The 19,027-nt window shown below is 36.1% G+C and overlaps 1 long non-coding RNA gene across 1 annotated transcript; it reads right to left on the reverse strand.

Annotated features, from left to right (window-relative positions):
* Nucleotides 1-12,951: 12,951 nt before the first annotated feature.
* Nucleotides 12,952-15,068, reverse strand: LOC308701994. The gene is made up of 4 exons (XR_014031549.1): nt 14,997-15,068; nt 14,462-14,518; nt 13,931-14,005; nt 12,952-13,851 (listed from the first exon to the last, which is right to left on the reverse strand). It is a non-coding gene; the product is annotated as an uncharacterized lncRNA (long non-coding RNA).
* Between the last annotated feature and the right edge of the window lie 3,959 nt (nt 15,069-19,027).

Genomic DNA, 19,027 nt, shown 5'->3' on the forward strand with positions numbered 1-19,027 from the left:
ATTCAAGTCATACATAGGGCTATGCTGCCCTCTTGTGTCCAAAAGGACATCAAAATAATATATAAAACTTTTTACCAGCTAGGCCAATAATGTATTTAAATATACATTTATTAGGTATGTGTCTGAGGATATTTTCCCACCGGTTAATCGACGTGTGTGACACGAGCGGGTGCTTTTAAAACGCTAATATAAAAGTGAAAGAAAAATACGGACGTCCGCACGGACATTTATAATGGTGCACACACAAATCACACACACGTTGGAAAGAATTATGCTTTTAAACAACACTAAACCGCCATTAGATGTCGCCAAGTGACCGTCTTAATGAGCGAGTCATTGATTAATTCGTTCAAACGATTCGAAATCCATAAACATATACAGATCCATAAACATGGATCCATAAACATCCAATCCATAAACATAAACAGATGTTTATGGATTGATCATTCAATCTTTGAGTCAACCAATTCGTTCAAAATGCTGAATCATTCAGTTATGAGAAAACACGTTCCTGTGAGATGCGTTCTTCTGTGATCTTTGTTTAACTATTTTCGCTGCTGAAACAGAACAAAAACAGTCAATATTGTATCTAAAATGTAAATGACTTCATTTTAACTGTTAATATCCTGTTGTATGAAATCAATGTCACAGTTTCAATTGTGATTGTATTCAGGAAATAGTTGCCTACTCGTCAAATGATACAAATATTAGAACTAAACCCATTTTATTCTGTTTTTGCAATTCAAGGAGTATGAAAAAGTTAAAAACAGGCTATTTAGTGCTATTTGGTTCAACAAAAAATCAAACATAGGGCTTATACTGCCCTCTTGTGTCCAAAAGGATATTAAAATAGTATATAAAACGTTTTACTAGGTAGGCCTATTGTATTTAAATATAAATTTATTAGGTATATGACTGTGTGTGTACATTTTCCCATCGGTTAATCGACGTGTGACACGAGCGGGTGCTTTTAAATTGCTAATATAAAAGTGAAAGTAAAAAACGGAGGTCCGCACGGACATTGATAATGGTGCACGTTGGAAAAAATGATACTTTTAAACATAACACTAAACCACCATCAGGTGTCGCCAGGCGACCATCTTAATGAGCGAGTCATTGATTCATTCGTTCAAACGATTCGTTCCAATGACTAAGTCATTCATGATTGAGACAGATGTTTATGGATTGACCATTGAATCTTTGAGTCAACCGATTCGTTTCAAAATGCTGAATAATAAAGTAATGAGAAAACAAGTTGCTGTGAGATGCTCGATGGTTCTGCTGATCTTTGTTTAACTATTTTTGCTGCTGAAACAGAACAAAAACAGTCAATATTGCATCTAAAATGTAAGTGACTTAATTGTAACTGTTTATTAACCTGTTGTATGAAATCAATGTCACAGTTTCAATTGTGATTGTATTCAGGAAATAGTTGCCTACTCGTCGTCTATCATATGTTAGAAAATATATAAAAACTCCATATTTGTAATTTTTATAGTCAGTATGTTGTTAACTGCGTTGCGTTTTTGTTTGCTGCGCTCAATTGTTTACAATTCTCCTGGAGAAGCAGCATGAGCCTCAGCAGGGCAACATTGTTACCATTGATCAGTAATACATACATTATTAACTGCTGATTGCAACTTAAAATGGATGTAATGAAATTAGAATAATCTCTCGTTTTAGTGATTCCCAAGTTATTTTTTTTGTTATTGACGTTCTAATCAGGCTATACTCTGGTCTGGCAAGTAAAATTCTCGTTCAGGTAGGCCTATTGTATTTATATATAAATATATTAGGGATGTGACTGAGATAAAATTTTCCCACCAGTTAATCGATGTGTGACACCGCTGAGGGCTTTTAAATCCCTAACTTAAAAGCTAAAGTAAAATACAGACGTCCGCACAGACATTGAGTAGAGCGAGCATTTTCAATGTATGCCTATGGAAGTAGGAATGAACTTAAACATTTTATTTGTTTTTATGTGTCCACTGTTCAACCGCAACCGCGTCACACACACACACACACACACATTCCAGAATTGCAAGCCTATTCATTATAGCCCTAATACAATATAATAATAAATATAGTCAACCTAACATATACGAATTACACTGCTCTGTTTAAATAGTCAGTAGTACATATTGTACCATTCACGGTAAGCAGAGCTCCACTGTGATGTTTCCAAGCACATTTTTGCGCGTGTGAAGAGGATGATTTTTTCTATCGATATTGGAACACGAGTGAAGTACAAAGCCTATAATAAAGAACAGTTTAACCTCCAAATACATCGCAAATATTTAAATTTTTTATTCTAATGAGAGGGTTACGTGAGACCAACACTGCTTACTTTCGTTTTTATTTTTACATTAAATTTAAATGATTTGTTGTGGAATATTTTGAGTGTATCATAAAATCAGAATAAGGTAAGACAAGTAATATTTTCTGTCTTATATATATATGTGTGTGTGTGTAAATATATATATATATATATATATATATATATATATATATATATACATATATAGACATAGATAGATAGAAAGATATATATATATATATTTATATATATTTATATATATATATATATATATATATATATATATATATATATATATATATATATATATATGTATAAATATAGCTGCGAGCAGCGGTGGAGGGCCAAAGCCGGCGGCACCGCCATCCCCGGTGCCTTTAGGTTACTAAAGGCACTGGGGTTGCGGTGCCACCGGCTTGGGCCCGTAATCGCTGCTCGCAGCTATATTATTAACATTACCTCTGTAGGCCTCTCTGTGGCAGCAGAAACTCTTTATCCCCATCGTCATGTGAAGATGAGCATTTGGTCGAGTACACTTTATAACATTATTTGTCATAATTTCTGGTATATTGAGTAGGTTACTTACAACTGCCTGGGGTTCTGTTGGGACAGGACAGATATTACCATCAGAATCTGTTAGGACCAACAAAAAACCCAACCCAAAGCAAAATAAATGGAAATATATATAAAAAAAGCCTATATAAAAATAACACATATGTAAACCTCTTACATTTTATGAAGGCCCTTGGATCTTTGGGAGTGACTGGCTCTGAAGTCCCTCCAGGAATTCCCTCAGCTAAAAATGCTGCTGCTCTGCTACACTGGATGCTATTTAGTTATTTAATATGTCAAATGTTTGTAAAGTCAGGTAGCCTACACCCATGATGATATGCTCAAGCCTTGCCTGACTGAATTATGTTTTTATATTTAATTAAAAATGTAGTTGAAGATCGAGGTGATGATGATAGTGATGAATAGGGTCCTTTTGTATCACTGTAGTTGTTTTACAGGGTAGCCTTCATTCTTTCTTGTTGATGTGTTTGTTGATGAGTTTCTGGCAACTAGTTCATAGGCTCGATGGATATTACCGGTAACTTTTTACTTGAAAAATGTTTCAATCAGCCAATGGCTGTCACATCGTTTTTTGTTTTGTTTTTATGCTGGCAATAATCTAAAGGGGATCGCACACCGTACGAGAAGCGCAGCGCCGCGTCACGTCTATGACAACTCGAGGTATCGCACACCGGACGTGCACTTTTTCAGTTTATGGCCAGCAATATAGTTATGTTTAAGGATATTATGGAATTAAGATAATGTCTGTACTATGTTATGATTGTACTGTACAATTAAATACAATCGTTGCTTAGTCTGAAGTCTGAATTCACTTTACCTCAGAGCGTCTGTTGAATGAATTGAATGAATTGAGAATAGGCTATCACCTGAAAATCCGATAACATCAGCAATTTTCGTTCAAGCAGCTGATTTCTGTAAATGAATGTAAAACTGAATGTACTGCAGCACAGGGTGACGTCAGTATATACATTAACAACGATTTGAGACAATGTACACTCATAGAGAATAATGTGTTCGAATTTTAAAGTCGTGGCGCTGCACTTCTTGTCTGGTGTGCGACCCCCTTTAGACATACAGAAATATAGTAGGCTAATTCTGACATTAACTGATTTGTAAAACACAAACACAGATATGGTAACCTCCTACTGTCATGCTCATCTCAACACTAAATTAAAGGCCTGTCTCATATAGACGCCTGTCTCAAATACAAGCCGCTGCAGTTCGGCGATTTGGGAAAATAAAAGCCTGGGCTATTATTTGAAGTTTTACTGTAACATACTGCCAGTTTCACCTCTGATATTATAACAGTTGGGTAAGTTACTTTAAAATATTTATTAATTACTAACTACAAATGACATCTTCAACAGTGTTATAAGATTAATGTAATAATGACAATCTTTAGAAAGTATTGGTCTACTTATTACTAATTACTAAATCCCATATCAACCTCAACCACTTGAACAATACAAGGAGAGACAAGAAACAGCACTTTTAATGCCTTCAAATAAACAATATACAATTGCATGAATTATTCTTGAATTGACCAAAGTGTGTAGAGGGAGAAGGTTACATTAAAAATATACCTTCTAAAAATGTATGTTAAATATTCAGAATTGTTGTATAGTGTAATGCAATTACATCAGATTTTACTTTAAATTACAGAAGAATTAAGAGTAATCCCCTTCATTAAATGACATATTTAGATTACTTGGTAATTAATTACACCCAACACTGTATAACAGTAATTAAAATGTAAACTTACGCATTGACTCGAGCAACTATTTTCTCCCTAGCTAACTCTCTGTCCTTCGCTGCTGCAGCCGATATTTAAAACATAATAATATGTGTTTGTACTCTCCATATGCTTGCAGAAGCTCATCCAGTTCTGCTGGTGAGAAATATGCAGACCTCTTTTTGTCTGGCGCTGTTGTCATGGTGACTCATAATATCTGCGCTCCATTGGCTTTTTATAGTTGTGGTGCACGCGCTTGACTCAGAGTAGGTCAACTCAGAGTTGATTGAACTAACTCAATTCAGCTGTTCTGTAACCGAAAACTCAGAGTTTCCCATCTCAGGGTAAGTCAACTCAGAGTTCAAGTTTTAACTCAGAGTTGGTTGAACCTTCTTTCTGAAACAGGCCCCAGGTTGTCCTGAGTTGTCCTACACCGTAAAACTAAACACAGTAACGAACAATGACGTCGATTTTACCATATCAATGCGAGAGCGAATCCGATGATCAAACACTGGAAGAACTAGTTATTGAATCCGAACCTCCGTCGCAAGGACAACGTTTCTCAGTGATACACTACTCCGTTTGAGGTACATTATATAATGTTGCAACTGCAATTCCTCACCATCAGCATTAACAAGTGCATGTCCATCAACAAACCGATTATTTTACATGTACTAATTTAGTTACAGAGTATTTGTGTAATATATTGCGGTGAACACGTGGAAACTGTATCAATAACAGTGCATGCAATGTAAACATTATCCAAGCTCTAGCTTGAATGACTGATGTAACATAAACGTTGGTAAAACAAATCTTGCTCTGTACTTAATCTTTCCTCAAAGTAGTGAGAACGACAGACAATCTGAATTAATAGACACAGTTTAAGGTAATAGTGGCCCACAACTGATTAGCAGAAGTATTTCAGGAAGACAGTAATAATGTGAGTTAGCCAGTTAGCAGGAGACCTACACAATATAAAACTCAAAACTAAGTATTTTGAACACCATCTTTCAAGAGCAGGCGATAAGCGAATCCTGCACTGAACTCCGAGATTTGAGAAGTCGTAAGTAAAATAAAAGGAACACAGCAAAAGTTTAGGTAAGTAATTATACTGCTGTGATATCATGGTAAAGATGAATTTTAACCACTGATTCTTCACATGCTCGTCCTTGGGCAGTGAAAAAAAACTGGCTTTACCTTCACATTGTAGAGTACAGCATCTTCTGGACATGATGCTGTCCAGCATCCACAGGGATCAGCTGCAGTGTTTGTGGTTCAAGTTTTCCCTGGTGTCTGCGCACGCAATAAGTGGGCGGACAATATGCTAATGTTTCGTCTTGACGTCACAGCGAAACGGCTTATGACTTGTTTGAAAAACAATTCATTTCAGTGACTCAGAGTCGACTCTTACTTTTGAAAGACAATAACTTTATATACGGTGCACTTTCAGATTTAAAACTTTGCAGGATGTTTTCATTCACTTAGTTCACTGTTATTCACTACATGAAAGGTCATTTTCAAAAATCCATAATAGGGGCCCTTTAATTATTGGCTTCAGTTGTTTGATCAGGGTTGGAGCTGAACTTTACAACAAAGTTAGATCTCCAGGAACAGAATTGACAATTGACAATCTAAAGAAATTCAAAAACACATTGTGCACAGAAAGTTCACTTCACAACGACCTCATTTAGACAGACAAACATCACAAATCAGCGTTTGAATCTCAATGACAATCCACAAAATATTGAGATAAACAGATAAACTCTGAACATCACAAAACAAGCAACTTATGTTGCAACAAAACAACAGCAAAAATAAAATCATTTAGTGAGAATAAAATAAAACAGTTCTGATGCCTGGTTAAGATTAGGCCTACACGATTTTACCATAGTCACTGTGTCAGATTACACGATTTTGACTCCTAAAATCTTGTCATGTCCTGGACAAGAAACATGCCAGACTACACTTTGCTTTCCGACCAGACTGCACACATACACACACACACACACACTCGCTCACTCTCTCTCTCTCTCTCTCTCTCTCTCTCTCTCTCTCTCTCTCTCTCTCTCTCTCTCTCTCTCTCTCTCTCTCTCTCTCTATCTCTCTCTCTCTCTCTCTCTCTCTCTCTCTCACACACACACACAAACCCACTCACTCACTCATTCACTCTTGACGGAACCGTCGTGAAAGATTGAAAAAAAAATCAAACATGCTAGTCTTTTTATCGTGATGTCGTGAAGCATCGCAGACGCGACGTCGGTTGTCGCCCACTATGACACAATATACGAGATGAAACGATCAAATTGCGTCCCGACGCCCGTTGTCGTTTACGAATCCCCATGACACCCTACATCAAACGGATTGTGCAAAAATCGTTTATTTTTTGATTAATGCATGATTAATGCATGCCGCAATGCATGCTGGGAGTCATCAATGGTGATGTAACATTTGACACTCAAGCTTCAAAGCGCGTATTGAGTACACAGCACAATTTCTCATGAAGCTCCGTGCCAGAGCGCGTTTTGCTTTCAGAGAAACACGCGATCAACGAAAAACGAAGCCTCACTTTCTTTCCAGTCACGTGAATGCTTCACTTTATATGTCGGAATGTTTGAACCCAGACCACTACTCTACAGGTTTTTGGAAGTTTAAGTCCATTTACTAACATTTCTCTTTTCTTTTCTTTTTTATATAAATAAGTATAGCCTATGTTACATGATCATATTATGTTCTGACATAGAAACCATAAAATAATTAGACCACCATTTAATTGCATCAAGCAACTCTGTTGGTATTTTTATAATTAGTATTAATATAATTGTTACATTTAATTTATTGCCACACTTTAGTATGTGTGTTAGCCTATATTATCAGAAAACTAAACATTTAGTGCAGTCAGGCTTTTATTTGTGTTTAATGGATAAAACAACGGAGGTGAAATATGCTGCGCACTCGGGTTTATGGCTGATATAAATTTGACCTGCCACAAGATGGTGCTTTTTTCGACACTCTTGATGCTTCGAATCTTTTCCTCAGTGCTTCATGAGGCTTAATTTGCCCATCCCTAATGGGTGCTTCTCAATACTCAAATTGACGTTTCCTTATTTCCTCGCTCCTCTGTCCCATGACCTGGAAACCGATCAAAGAAAGCTATCTTTAAGGATATCTAAACTCTCTAACTGCACTTTGAGGAACCAGGAATCTTCAGGTTATCTCACCCACCAGACATAAGCCTACATTAGACAGCAACGATGCCACACTTTTACAGAGTGAGAATACACCTGGGTGTACATAAACCTGATGCACACAAATTCTCCACCCCTTCACATCTGTCCAGAGCCGGCTTCAGACTGCGCTCAGCAGGGGGGCATTTATTTTCAATGGGTGGGCACTAGGTATGGGGACTTTTTTTCGGATATCAGATATCCTATATTTATTATTGCTACTGCCTTTTCTGTTAGCTATTACCATGAAGTGATGCAAGTTGCAACCCATACAATAAACACATAAACCATTACACATTGTTGCAAGACGTGCAACTCTTAAGAAATTTGATTAAATAAGGGTTAAATAGACCTATACAAAAAAATTACAAGACCGACTCTGACCACAGCTTTATTATAAACAAAGCAAACGAACATGCTCACAGTCTCTCACTGACAGGTCAGGATAGTAGTTTAACTGCTATCTCACTGGCGGAAGAGAGAAAAAAAGCTACACATCTTTATTCTGCTTTGCTCTAACATAAGCGTTCACAGTAGCCTACTATTAAAAAAGCATCATGTAACGTTAGTTACCTTCATCAAAACAAATTAAAAACACCCACAACATACACAGAGATTATTCTACAATTTCCATTTACAAGGAAATATAGGCTAAAACAGCTGTTTCTCCACGGCGGGAGTGACATTTCAGGACAATGGACAGCGCAAAACTGAACTAAATAGGCCTACTAAACTATTATTAGTCTCATCATCACAACATAACGTGACAACACAATATAGTGAACTTTGACAGTACATAATGCCAGTTAGATAAATACACTAACAACCGGCCAGCATGAAACTTTAAATTTAACTTGCAGTTAGAAGAGCTGAAGACGCCGCTTGTGAGCTGATTGGAACTTCCTGAGAACAGCGTCCTTCCATTCACCACAACACTTTTTTGTTAAGTCCTTCTCGAATGCAAGTTGAACTAGTCTGGCCTTTCTTGTGTGAAGCATGCTCCTTCTGTGTTCTGAAAACACATTTTTGAGCGTGGAGAACGAATTTTCGCAGGTCGCGGTAGAAGCACCAAATACCAAAGCCAGTTGGAGTGCCGTCAACGCAGTGGGCATCGCCTTAAGCGTTTTGTAATGTTTGGACAACAGTCTCTGAACCATTTCTCCTCTGAGTCGTCTTCCATTTGGGACTGGAGAAATCGACGTGCGACGCAGAACTCCGACTCCACTATCTCCATTCCTGCTAAATCCATAATGTGTTTGAGTTTTTTCACATCCAGAAAACTTTTATTTTCTGGGTCAAGAGCTTCCAATGCACTTATCAGCTTCCCATTGCGCTCGCTGAAACGCACATCCATTTCTCCAAGTACGGCATCAATCGCACTGAAAAAAAGTCTCTTCAGCTCTGACTTGTCGTTATTTGTGTCGTTTTGTCCCACACTCTCCTCAAGAACGTACTCCTCCAGGTTCCTGTTCATAACACGTCTCCTTTTGCTGGGTTGTATGGGCTCGTTGTTGTTGGTAGCAGTAGGCTACTCCATAGCTCGGTAAATGCATCATCGCATCCAGTGCTTTAAGTGGCTCAAAAGAGGTGCCGGTACTCTAATTTTTTTTTTTTTTTTTTTTTGCTGACTCCCCTCCTCCCCTGAGGTAACTATGGAAGCTTGTTTCCGCCACTGAATAATAAATAAATAATAATAATTGCGACTCATCTCACAATTCTGACTTTTTTTCTCACAATTGCGATATATCAAGTCAGAATTGTGACTTTTTTTCTCATAATTGCGAGATAAGAAGTCAGAATTGTGAGAAATAAAGTCGCAATTCTGAGATATAAAGTCGCAATTCTGAGAAATAAAGGCGCAATTGGGATATATAAAGTCAGAATTGCATGATATAAAGTCGCAAAATGCGTGTTATAAAGTCAGAATTGTGAGATATAAACTATTCTGAGAAAGAAAAAAAAAGTCAGTCTTTTTTTTCCCTTAGAATTTGACTAGCTTTATAGATAGTTTATATCTCACATTTCTGAGAAAAGATGTCAGAATTCTGACTTTATAAGACGCAGTGTTGTATAAATTACTAGACAGCAATACTTGAGTAAAAGTACAAGTATCATACTAGAAAAAGACTTTGGTAGAAGTGAAAGTTACCTTTTAGAATATTACTTAAGTAAAAGTCTTAAAGTACCTGATATTTAATGTACTTAAGTAATTGAAGTAAAAGTATTTTTTATTTATTTTTTTATTTTATTTTTTAAAAGCAAGCAGTTAGAACTTTGATTGTGAACTTTATTGTGGCTTTATTGTGGCTTTATTGTGGGGGGGTGGGTGGGGGGGTGTGTGGGGTTGTTGGGATGTAAAAAATAATCTAATTTGGATAAATATTACACTCTAAAAAATGCTGGGTTATTTAATCTACCCAACCGCTGGGTTATGAAATTCTTTACCCATTATGGGTTATTTATATGGAAGTTGGGTTTTTTTTTTAAAATGCTGGGTTATTTAATCTACCCAACCGCTGGGTTATGAAATTCTTTACCCATTATGGGTTATTTATATGGAAGTTGGGTATTTTTTTTAAATGCTGGGTTATTTAATCTACCCAACCGCTTGGTTATGAAATTCTTTACCCATTATGGGTTATTTATATGGAAGTTGGGTTATTTTGTGCAACTCATGTGTTGAGTCAAAATCCATCAATCCAACATTATATCGTTTGACCCAGCACGTGGGTTGTTTGTGCTTCGAACGTCATCATATCGTCACCAGAGTCCACACACGGAGCGCTCGTCACAGCAGAGAACCTTTGACTGATCATCCAGCGAGGCAAACAAATAATAAAAGGTATGTGTACACTACATGTCTAATTCACATTGTCTGTGTTGCGTTACCTATTAAATTACTATCTGTATATTGTCGATGTCGAGGCTAGTTGGTTGGTTTGGCTAACAAAGTAGCTAACGTTAGCCATTTAGCCGTTATCAGCACGGATAGCCTGCTTATTTGGTCTGAATTACATTTTTGTAAGGTGTTATACATTAAGCAAAAGTTTATTTTTATTCATGCGGAGATGTGGGACTTGAAAGTAAATCATTACAGGATTAGTGTAAAAAGAATATAGTCTTTTGTGGTGAGAAACCGGGACAATTTTGAAAACTGAAAGGAGGACTCTGTGCGCGCCTGCGCCCCCTCACATCTGAGGATTTGGTGCGACGTGACGCGGTGTCTCCTGTTTCATCAATTTGTCCTGTTATTTTGCAGGTACTATTGTTACAACAACTTGATAATATGCACTGTAATATATATGTATATGTTCATACCGCAGATATTTCGGGTAACGTTAATGACGTTCGGGGTTGTGAATATGTTCAATGCAGACTGTCCGCCATTTTGTGAACGCTGTAACACACGAGGTTATTGTGAAATGCGTTTAATTCGATTCAAATTGACTCCAGTTACAAGGTTATAGTGTTCATTATGAGTTTACTTTTATTTGTGTTTGGTTTAAGTTATGTATACATAAAGATCGGATGCACTTATTTAGCAGAACTGTCTCTCTAACGTTACTTGGCCTTCTGCGCGGGGCCTGTAACATTAAGAAATATATAATATATTTCTGTGCCCTATGCAGTGAGCAGCCACAAATATTATTGTGCAGTAAAAACATAGACTATTTACATGTAACTTTATGCAATTTGTCATATGAATTGTAGAGAGGGAGGATTGTTTTCTCTATATTTTGTATAACTTAAGTTGATGGCGCTCTTGCAAGGGCTCTCATCAGAGCCGGATTAACGCAAAGGCAAACTAGGCACGTGCCTAGGGCCCGATTGGCGGGATGGGGCCCAGACAGAGGGACAAAAAAAAAAAAAATTTAGCCTAAATGTCCTATCTACAATTTATTTCAAAATGTAGCCTATTAATCAACTAAAAATAGTAACGATGTTTATCTTAACCATAGACTGTTACATTACGTCACATTAACGCCAGCCCATGACTGTATAGAGGCGCCAGCCAGTTTAGTCCGAGGAGACGTCAGAGGCGATCAGAGGCGGTCAACGAACGCATCCATCAGGTGCTGCGAGTGCGAAGCAAAAGCAGAAATAGGCACGCAAAGAAGCACAGCTCGTAATGCAGGTCATCGATTTTGGTGTGATTGCAATGTATTTTAAATATAAACTTGTGGGCTACTGTAGATCAGCGTCATTTCTGGAAAAATCATTCACCGCTTTGTGAGTTTAAAAGAGCGCGAGCGTCATTAACGTGCCCAGACGCGACGCTTTGAATTTGCGCGTACAATCAGTGAATAACATCGCGTCCAGAGCTGACTAGTAAAAAAGCTACAAAAGTAAAAGACAAGACGTTTGTATTCAAAGTTAAAAAACCAACACACTGCAACATTTTTAAATGTTTCAAATAAAGGATCTCATATGGGTCTATCTTCTATATTCTGATGCTGATGATTAGATAATACCCTGACATCATAGCCTATACGAATATTAGTTTAGATTTTTTTTCCTGCTCAGTAGCGATCGTGTCTTTCTCTTCCACTTGATTTGTGTATAGCATATTTAAGGTAGCAATGCAATACATAATAACATATTACTGATATTAATAATATGACAATATCTGCAGTCATTATTGATTAAATGGGAGGGAAAAATCCTGCCCATAACGCAGACAAATTATAAAAGCACGTTCATGTTCATCTACTGAAGTTGTATTCTGGAACTGTGAATAAACTGAATAAAACAGCAAAATAACAACAAGAACAATAACATCTTCATTAAACAAAAAAGAGATTAGCTTAGATAAAGTTTGATAGGCTACCACACTGTAAAAATTAAAGGTGCCTGGAGGAACCTTTTGGGGTTCTTCACTTTGCCACACCGGCGGAACCGTCTGTAGATCCTCTAGGCACCCTTTAAAAAGGGGCGGTTCTCTGAGGAACCACACAGGTTTCCTGAGGAACTCTTATATTAGGCACTGTGTGGAACCACTTTGGGTGCCTCCAGGAACCAAATTTCATTTTTTTTTTTACATTTAATTTCATGTTGTTACTATGGTTACCTTTGACATCTATTATAATAAACAAATTGAACCAAATACAAAATAAGAATTGTTTATTACATATTTGATATTCATTTTTATACATACACTTCCATGCACATGGGGAAAAAAGCTAACTACAGATTAATATCAATGAATACACAAAAAAATAGTATAATACATAAGCAACATGAATAATCAACCATGTATATACAATAGATAAACAAGAAAAGACATCTCAACAAAATGCATGGAAACACATATGTTCCACGAAATAAATCAATGTAAATAAAATTACATTTGAACTAATTAAAAATGTCCATCATACTTAACTTTAAAACATTTGTGTTTCAGTCCGATGGTAAGTCTGACATCACTGTTTCCAAGTCCAAAAGCTCTATCAGATGCCAAAAACAAACAACAGTGCTAATATACACTCATTGTGCTGTAACCTTTATCTCTATACTGAAATCTCTGATGGTTAGTTATTCAGCTATTTTGAATCATAAAATGTTTAAGTCTGGGATGCCGTTAGACTGGAGACTGTAATGTACACTATGGCTTTTGAAAATCTTAAATGTGTGACTTGAATCAACAGTGTTCATAAATGGTTGTTGAGTATTCTCATGAAACAAGATAGAGGAAGTAGAGGCTTCGACCCGGAAACAGAGTTAAGGTGCAGTAAAATGATCTGTTGTTCTGTGAATGTTCACTGGTGAATTCCAGTCATTTCACTAAGAATCCACACGATCAGCAATTTCGTTTGTGGTCAAAAATGTCACTATGGGACCAAGTTGGTATGAGATACTTAACGAGTTAGAAAAGTGAAAAGGTACAGCATCGTTTTCCGTTTGTTTTTCTTCTTTTCTGGTGGATGGTCCAGGCACTTCAATGATTTTCAGGTCTACAGGAGGATTTTTATTCTTGATCAAACTTGTATTTCAGCTTACTGAGATCCCTGCAAAGTACAAAATTTACTGTTAGTAATGTTATTAAAGTGATAGTTGTGAAATTTAAATAATTGTGACGTTCCAAACCTGTTTGACTCTCTGTCTGTGGAAACCAAAAGCAGATCTCAGGCATAATGCAACCCCAGTCACCATTCAATTTCACTGCATGAAACACAAGAAGAAAACAAATGTGTAAATCATTCATGAAACCATTCTTATGTACACTTGTCTAGTTCAATTCAATGCAACAATTTATGTAAAAATGGTTAAGCTCCAAAAATGTCCCAGAAAAGATCCTAAAAATAATCAATGAGTTCACAACTCATGTGTTATGGGTTGTGTTGCAAGTCTTCTGAAGCCTAATAGCTTTTTCCTTTTTTTTTGTCGAAAAAGACTAAACTTGAAGTTATAATTCAGAGTTAAAATGTCTATAGCATTTTTTGTGAATCAAACCTGTGATATTATTTTTCTGAGTAACATGAATGAGATTTGAGATCATGAGAAAATATTTTCAGAGAGTAACTGATTAAAAAAACACAAGTACACAGTCAAACAATACAATTGCACACAGAGAAAGTTCATAGTAATAAAGTACTGCATGTGGTTCAGGTAACTTACTGTAATTCAATGTTGCCACTGAAATGTTCAGATTATTTTAGAAATGTAATGGTTGTTCTGGGGAAACAAAAGAACAAAGCTGATTATTCACAACATAATATTTATTGACCAGTAAATGGCTTTAAAATGGTATTCGAGAGAATGAGGGCACCTGTAGTAAGTAAAGTTAACGTTAGGCTAAACAAAAACAGAGCAAACTATAACCTGTTTTTGTTATTCATAACAAACGCCAAGAATCAGAGAATTTTCTAAATTAGTTAGGCTATATCAGCAATTTGAAGACAGTTGTACAAAATATGTTGAATTGAATGACTAAATCAATCTAAGACAATAAGTCAATAATTTCCATTTGTTCATTAGATCAACGTAGTTAGTTAGCATCGCGGCTAAAACCAGATACTGTGCAATAAACGAGTGGTAAACACTGTAAAAACGTAGTAATGTATAATAAATTTAGTTTATATATATATATGTGTGTGTTTAAATATATAGTGAGTAGACTCTGTATTTATATTTATTTGGCGAGTTTACAAACCTTGTAATGGAGAGCCGAACAAACGGCGGAAGCTTTGATGAGAGGAGCCGTTACTTTCAAACCGATGACGTCGATCAGCTGAGCTTTGTTGCGCGCGAGCAGCGCGAGGATCACTGAAGCGACGACAGCAGAGGAATAGCAGCAGTTTCGTGACTGAATAAAACTTCTCTCCTCCTGCTTCTTCTTCTTCATATATTATTATTATTATTTAGTGTTGTTGTTTAAGGTTTAAATGACTTAATAAAATAGGCCTATACTAAATATAAGTAAGCTACCCAAGTGAAAAAGACTAGGTTACTGTTAAATGTATTAAAAATGCATTAAAGTATATTTGTATTGTAGGTCTACTAAAAACACACTCAAGTACATTTTTAATACATTTAATAGTACATCTTTTTCACCTGGGTATGTATCCTGAATCAAACTTGCCTATAATAATAATAATAAAAATGCATTAAAGTATATTTGTAATGTAGGTCTACTAAAAACACACTCAAGTACATTTTTAATACATTTAATAGTACGTCTTTTTCACCTGGGTATGTATACTGAATCAAACTTAAGTAGCCTATAATAATAATAATAATAATAGGATAGGCCTAATAATAATAATAATAGAATAATAATCTAATTCAGGCCTCATTGAACCATTGGGTTCCTCCAGATGCTGGCTTTAACTTAAGAGATCTTCCAGGAACCACTTAAATGTTAAAAGATCTTCCAATAACCCTTCTATCGCATTCAAGTTCCTCTATTTTCCCCCAAAGCACTTCGAGGTCTCATAGTAATGAAAAGGTGACTCCAGAACCTCTGAAGTAAATACAAAGTGCTTAAAGGATCCCATAAGTTCCAGCAAGAACCTCAAAGATTGTCAATGCTCCTCCAGTTACCCTTCTATAGGAAAAAGAGCTTTGAGGCACCTAAATTACATTTTGAAGTTCCTTGAGTATCCAACAGGATACTTGAGGCTCCTTTAGTTTTTACAGTGCAGTAACAAGTCTGGACCCATTACTATTTTTAATGTTTTTGAAAGAAGTTTATTATTATGCTACAAGCCTGCATTTATTTGATCAAAAATACAGAAAAAAAACAGGAATATTCAGCAAGGATGTGTTAAATTTATAAAAGTGATATTGAAGACTTTTTTAAAAGAACTTTTTAATAATCAAAGAATCATGAAAAAAAGTATCACATGTTATAAAATAAATATTAAGCACCATTTCTAACATTTGATAATAAATCAGTTTTCTGAAGGATCACGTGACACTAAATTCAGCTTTGCATCACAGAAATATATTTTAAAGTATAGCCTAGTAAAATAGAAAACCATTATTTTAAATTGTAATAATATTTCACTATATTATTTTTCTGTATTTTTGATCAAATAAATCCAGGCTTGATGAGGATTTATAGACTTCTTTCAAAAACATTACAAATAGTAATTTGTCCAAACTTATGTACTGTGTAAGTAAAAATATACTAAATTTAAAGTTAAATGTTGTATAAATAAAAAGGTTAGGAATCATATTTGTTTCAAGTGTGTTTTATTGGGGGTGGGGGGGGCCTCCAACATGAATTTTGCCTAGGGCCTCCAAATGTCTAGATCCGGCCCTGGCTCTCATACCAGGTAATTATTAAATGGAATAATTATTTGATGAAGCAAAACAATCATATTTCAGTGACTGACAACTTTGTTCTTTTTTTACAGAATGTACCATATCAGACGAACGTGTGTCACAGCTTAAATAATGGTTGAGAAACAATTCTCAGCCCCTCAGCCAGATAGAGACCCACATGCAGAACACGGCAGTCTACAGGGCCAAGTGGATTAGGGACTACAATTGGACCATCGATCAGATCCTCGAAGAGTTCCCTCGCCTGATGACCAAAGGCATGGTAGGTATAGGGAAATATGATCTTGAATATGAGGATGCATTGTTTAAAACGTTTTATTAGTGTGCTACATTGAATTAATTTTAAAAATGTGTTTTCCATTTTATAGATTGCACAGAACTTTCTTGTCCTGCATTGGGATGCTGCATCAAAGTTGTTTGAAACATGGCTACCCATCTATGCTGAGAAGATCCTGTACCTGGCAAGACAGAGCTGACATTGCCCCTGGATGGATTAACACCAGGTAATATATTCGTAATATAATATATTAATATATTAGCATTCCTCTTTCCAACATTTTTTAAGTTTTTTGACCAAAAACTTTTCACATAATTTTGGCCAGAATAGTGACTTAGTGAATAGAGAATAGTGAGTGATATCATCATAGGAATAGTTAAATAAATCCGTCAGCCTCTTTATGCTAATTGGGTACAAAAAATGGCAAGTTTTCACAGCAGAGTCAACACAGCAGTACCGGTGTAACTAATAACATTAACCAGTCCCTCCAGAAAAACGCAGAGTTTTTTTGTGATTGTTACGGGCAAAAATCCTTGATTATGTGGCACGTTTTCTTAAAAAATGGGATGGAATATGCAGGATATTTATGCGACGATATTGCGGGGATTGTGAAATCACAGGTATGCCATTCCACATTGTATTGACACCTATGTCTTACAGATGGTGTTGGGGAACTCGCCCTGAGGCAACTGCCAGCCTTGCTTCCACCTACAACTTGGAGAGTTGGCCATGGCTGCGGTGCGAAAGTGGTTTGCCACACCATTCAGGAATGCAGCTTGGCCTTCATCGACCATAAGCCTGTAAGTCCTCAAGCACATCTAAAGGGGGAAACTTTATTCATTTTATCAACATATCTGAGCTCAAGACTGTGCACGCACACATGCATATCCAGGTGTTTTTTTACTATACTTTTGGGGACAGGCATCAAATATAGCCAGACAGTATTCGGAAAATGGCTGTTCTATAAGCTTAAGTTGGTCACTCTCAAAGCATCCTGGGCTTCTAGAACACCTCAGCAGTGCCACAGGCTGGTAACCTCTGTACCACACCGCACTGATGCAGTAATTTGTTCTAAAACAGGCACCAACAAAGTATTGAGTGCAGAAATTAACATAATTATCAGAAAGTTGACACTGTTGTATTTTAACCAATTTGGATCTGACTCTATGAGGTTGACTCTAAAGAAGTCTTCTAAATCTACAAAGCATTTGCGGCCCATCTATCTGACCACCTAACCCCGCTGCCCATTGGCCAGATAGGATAGTCAGATAGGTGGGCCACAATCGTTTTCTGAACATGTTTATTGTAATGATATATCATCAATCAATTTATGGCTTTTTAGGTCAATTGAGGTCTGAATCGTTTTTTAAAATTGTTTTCTGTAATGTGAGCTATATGCTCTAAGACTTAATAAAAAAAAAATTTGTTAGGCTATGTGCAATGAGATGTAGACTATTACAGTTCAACTTTTTGAATTATAAATGCACCGAATCTTTTCCAAATTGTAAAGTTAACTAGACTTTATCATAAAACAATTTCTCTAGTGAGGACCAGGAAAATGGTCCTCACAATGTCTATATTTTAATTATACTATAGTAGTCGGTAGACATTTGGTCCTTACTCACTTGCACTCTCTAACTCTCGCTCTATTGTATTCTTTCTTTTTTAGCCTGGAATAAACATGGAGTACCTTCATGAGGCCAAGGCATGCAAATCTCCACTGCACCAGTTCCACTATATTTTTTATATGAACTGCACCAGTTCCACTATATTGTTGCAATTAATTAATGTTAATAAAAAAAATTCAGAGATTACATTGTTTTGTTTTTGTATTGTTTAAGTGTTTATTGCATAATATATGCATAAATCTAGCATGTATTCTGTTCTAAGTTTGTAGTTTAACAGTTTTATAGCTATGGGTAGTCTATTGCAATTTATTTTCTTAAATTGTACTGTAATGTGTTAGAATTAATCTGGCATTTGGGTTAATTTTACCCAGAATTTGGGTACACTTTATAACAAATATGTAGTTGAATCAACCCAGAATTGTAATTAATTTGACCCAGCATTTGGGTACACTATATAACTAATATGTAGTTAAATCAACCCATAATTGTAAT

Source organism: Scardinius erythrophthalmus (genome assembly GCF_964197995.2).
Source record: "Scardinius erythrophthalmus genome assembly, chromosome: 14".
NCBI lineage: Eukaryota > Metazoa > Chordata > Actinopteri > Cypriniformes > Leuciscidae > Scardinius > Scardinius erythrophthalmus.